Source organism: Juglans regia, chromosome 2 (genome assembly GCF_001411555.2).
Source record: "Juglans regia cultivar Chandler chromosome 2, Walnut 2.0, whole genome shotgun sequence".
Taxonomy (NCBI): Eukaryota; Viridiplantae; Streptophyta; class Magnoliopsida; order Fagales; family Juglandaceae; genus Juglans; species Juglans regia.
In genome coordinates this window covers 17368242-17373657 of record NC_049902.1, presented here as the reverse complement: position 1 = coordinate 17373657, position 5416 = coordinate 17368242, and positions in this window count along the sequence as shown.

The following is a 5416-nucleotide window of genomic DNA, read 5'->3' as shown; positions in this document are numbered from 1 at the left end:
GGGCAGCATGGGAAACCACGAGGGGAAAAAATATATGTAAGTTTTATTGCGGCGTTTCTTCAAAAATCGCCGTAATAAAAGACCTTTCAAGAAGAACATCGGCGACGGGAAAGATGAATTTTTGTTGCGGCAGAAAAATCAACGTAAAATGTACATGTGTCGTCGCGATAAACATTGTCACTGTTCACCTGCGCTATTTTCAATCATGCACGGTATTATTCAACGGCGACTTCGAATCTGTCGCAAAAAGTGACTTTTTGCATCGTTTTGTTTTGCGAGGAATGTAAAAACGCCGCTTAAAGCCGAATTCCTTGTAGTGCTATGAGCATTTCCTTTCTTATTATTACTTTTTGTTTTCATGTTTGTCCCATTGTATATGCATGTTCTCTTACATGCATGATGATTGTTAGTCCATAGCCCTCTTCTTTCATTGTATAGAAATATCAGGATTCAATATTTCCTCCCAAATTACATTCATATTGTTTCCGATTAATAATAAGTGCATAAATTATCTCAAATTTCTTTTCAGATTCATGATATATTAAAAGATAATATTGGGGATTATCTTGCAACATATATGGTGTGTGTGTATATATGATTAAATAATCGAAATGCATGAAATATAATCACTATTGAATATATAGGTTATAATTTCACATAAATATACTACTCCATCTAACTTCACATGATGACTACTCATGTGATACACATGTATATGATGTATTAAAAAATTGACCAACTAAATCTCTAAATGATAAGGAGATCATTTAGAGAATTTTTAAGTACTAATTAAAAACAAATATTTGGTCCATGAATTAATATATATATATATATATTTGGATCGACCCATATTCAACTTATATAATATTTAATAGACTGAATTTTGGTTCTTGACATCATGATCATGGATGAAAAGACTGTCATCATAGACTGGTATTTGTCCCATTTTCTGGAACATATATATATAGAGACAAAAGCCACTAGATTCCATGTAACACACGGCAAAAACACATGGCATCCGAACCACTATATCCTTGGGACCCACGTACAGTTAGGGTTACTGTGTCCAACTGTCAGCATCATAGAGAAGGACATCAAAATCAGAATTGAGTTCTCTCTCCCCTTTCTCTTGGTACGTAGGATGATCCAATTAATCAAGCTCACAAGAGTCTTCCAATGATCCCAAGATATATATCAAGATTGTATATATATCTCATGCTCTTATTAGTTAATTAAATAGAATTCAACACAGTTGCAGCACAATAACAAGTGTGACTCTAACAGCAATATACAATCTGTCGAGACCTAATTTCTGTTCCACCTGCATTTATGGGGTTATATGTTGAACCTTATGTTTCTCCAGACTACGTGCTCTTCAAGAAAAAAACACGCCAAGAGATGGTTATATGTGCTTTGGCCGACAAATGCTTGGGGGTGGCATGCATGAGGGTGGTTTATTGTAAACATTCTAGTATAAGCAAAGATCGGCATGAGTTGCAAGCCACTTTACAAGTGGTTCTGCAAGGTAATAAATTAAGGGCATGTAACAGCTATATTTTCAGTGTTGTTTGGGCTCTTATATCATTCAATAAATTGTCAAACTTTGGGTGTAGTGTACACTTCTGGTAGGCCATCCATTTCCGTCCATATATATATATAAAGCTTTTATTCTCATCATTTACACACCACACACTATATTTTTTCTCAAAACTAGAGGCATTTATATACATATTGATGGATTCTTTCATGAGAGAGGTTAGGAGAATATTTCCATGCCTGTGCAGGGAAATTTGAGTGGAAATTTCACAAATATATTTTTCAATTTGGGGTTCATTGGTTTTTCTTCTAGTCATAATGTCATCAAAACCTATCTTGAGTAATCTCCTAGTACTGAATTTTTTTGTTTTCCTTGATGTTGTGCAGTTTGTTGATATTGTCAAATACACAGATGAAGAGTATGAGAAGTCACGCGTGATATATAGCGCAGTTTATACTTGATATGAGAATTTCAGTGGTTATTTCAGTGGATAGTTGAGTTAAGCAGTTATGACCGTGATGGTTATTTATTAGTCCAGATGTAGCTCAATTTGTACTTTATATGAGAATATAATACACCACCCCAGTGTATAAATATATATGAGTTTGGATGAGTTGATGGATTTTATTTGCTTCATGTGTTTTCGATGTTTAACTTGAATGAATGAAGCTTAGAGTTGGTTGAATGTTGCATTTAGGAACAACCAAAAACCAGGCATAGTAAGAAAATTGGGTCAAAAAGTTTTACATGAATACCTTAAATTTTCAGCGAATTTAAGGTATTTACCAGCGATAAGTTTTCACCGGTAAATAAGTTAAAAACATGATTAGCCTTTCCCAGCGATGTGCGATTGCTGCTAAAATCTTAATACCAGCGATTTGGAAATCGCCGCAAGTATATTATTCATAACCAAATGCTCATTACCGGCTATTTTAAAATCGCTAGAACTGACTAACCCAAAGCGACAAGTCATTTGCAGCAATATATAAATCGCTGGTAATTATTAATTGGCAGCGATCTAAAATCACCGGTTAATTTTAGTTTTCTCATCAAAGTTTTGATCGCTGCAAAAGAGTTCCCAAATCAATCCCGGCGAGTTAACAATCGCCGCTAATTAATTTTGAAAACGAAACGCTAATTCACAGCGATTTTATAATCGTCGTAATTGAGTTATTCCCAGCGATGTTATGATCGATGCGTATGAGTATACGTCAATTGCAACGATAAAAGTTCACTGGTAATAAGATGTAGCAGCGAACTTTTATCGCTGCAACCGTTATTTCATAACCATTCATTGTATTACGGCGATTTCAAAAAATCGCTGCTAAATTCAATTGCCGGCGATTTTCACTCTTTTAGCGACAGAAATTAATCGCTGGAATTAATATTTCCCAATGATTAACATATAAATCGTATCTTGAAATTCCGGCGATTAAAGGCGCTATTGGCGGCGTGTAAAATTCGCCAATAAAAAAAAATCTTTGCCGGCGATTTTTGGCTTCCTTTGGAGTAGATCTAAAGTGGGGCTTTAATACCAGCGAACGTCCAGCGATTTATAAATTGCTGGTAAAGGTTACAGGCGGTGATTTTGTGGCATTTCCCAGCGAAAATGAATCGTTGGGAAAGGTATTTCCCCTTGTAGTGTTCCAACTCTTACACCCTAGCTACCCTTCTAAAAATAAAAGAGTAGTGATAGGCTAACAACTCATTCACAACTTATAGACAATTTTAAATATAATAATATTTTTTATTAAATTTAAATACATCAAATCAAAAGTAAAAATCAAAATAATATTTAAAATAAGATTATTTTATTATATAGTTTCATAAAAATTATTATTTAGTGGTAATTTATCATTTCTCCAAATAAAAACCTAGATTGAGAGAAACCTAGCATTTCTAAAATCGAAACTTTTATTTAAACATTATAAGTATTTGTGATTATATCTTTTAATTGATATTAATCCAATCAATAAAAATAAAAATGCATGTAATATAATGTATAGAGTAAACTTATAATGCAATGCCTAATGTTTATGTAATTTTTAAAATAAAAAATAAATACAAAATGCCACTCAAATTGAGTTATTAGGCCATTAATCCCAACCTTACTTCTAAATGACGTGTTTCACACCACCAACTACTCAAATGACCTGCAATGAATAACTTGGCAGCATTGGGTGCCCAAGATAAACTTCAGTGCTTAAGTTAGAGAAGTAGTCTTACTGTAAAATATCTCAAGAAGTCAAGGGAAGCATTTGTTACCTTCATGAACCATTTATAAAGGCATAAGGATGTGTCAAAGGAGTCGAGAACCATCAATCATGTACATTTATCTCTAATAATCTCTTAATGAAGGGGAGGAGGGGATAACAACTCTGATCTATAGGAGTTATCCATCCCAGGATAACCACCCTCATCCAGGGGCGTTATCTTCTTGTGTGTACGGTTGTTCTCTTATTGATACCATGTTCTTATGGGCCCTTGGGCCGCAATTCATGTAGGTCAAAGTGGTAGGTTGGGCCTGCCTTCCAACCGTGGGCTTGGCAGCAAGAGGACTCAAATATCCCCTTCAGTTACCCCGCTAATTTTCTTTGTGTCAGCACAAAGGAAATTAACCAGTTCGCACCTTCTACACCCATGTGATAACCTTACCCTGTTGGCCTACAATAGATAGGCGGTTAGCCAAATTTCAGCTTTTCCTACCCAGCTGAGGGTCCACGATAGATACTATGTGGGTTTAAGTTTATGTCCATTCCTCAAAATGTGGCCCAAGTCAGCCATAATCGTTCACGTGCTTTCAATGTCCTTTATTTGAAAGAAGTGGTAACTACCGACGCAGCCAACCGATTACCTTTTCTTATCCTTCTCTTTTTTTATTCACTTCCTTTTGTCCATAGTCCCTCTTTTCGTACCTCTTCTTCCATCCATCTCCTCCTCTCCTTTCTCGAGCCCGTTGTTAGCATTATCAAGAGTGTGTATATGTTGCAATGGCTAGTTGTGGCTCCTCCCATACTCCCATCTGGTCCTCCGACCAAACTTCGGCAAGGGCCTTTTCTCCACTGCCAATGAGTCTTCCCTCAGCCGAATCCCTACTTATTTTGAGAGTTTTTCTTGGCGTTCCACCCTAACCGAGTAGGACTTAACGAAGCTAATGTCCACTTATCGAATCCTAAACTTGGTGAGACTCACTGTTCCTAAGGCAGGGTGAACCAAACTTAATGAGTGCCCTGGCACAGGGGGTGCAATTCCCTTTCACACATCTTGTTTGTGATGTTCTGGACTTCTTTGGGTTGGCCCCCGCCCAGCTTCACCCCCACGCTTGGTGTGGTCTCATGTGTTCATGCATGGTCTTTTGCATGGCTTTGGAGCCCCTAAAGGAGGCTTACCCATATTTGTAGCGAAAGAGTTTCTTTCCTTCTATGGGGTGAAGTCGCTACTGGGCAACATCTGTAGTTTCCGTGTTCGGTTGCAGCACTTGCTACTCCAATGCCAAGCAATGGTAGAAAAAAATTCTTCTGTCTCTAGTGGGGAATCGGAATTTCCTACCAACAAGATGAACCTTCAAGATTACCCAATCCATGCTAATTGGGGAAGAGTCCCCGATGAAAAAAGCTTATTGTTAGACTTAACTGATAAGGAACGCTCTGACGTTGACATAGTCTTTAATTGGGCGAAGGAGAGTGATAAGAGTAGTTTGGTGACGGAGGATCTGCTCTCTGCTGCCAATATTGAGAGGTTCTTGGTGGTGCCTAGTAGTGCCCATGTCAGGGGACGTAAACTTAAGGCCATGGTGACTCTAGTAAAGAGCCGTGCTCCCCAACCCGGGGGGAAGAGGCAAGTTACTCAATCTGGTGGCTCTTTACCTAAGTGCCCTCG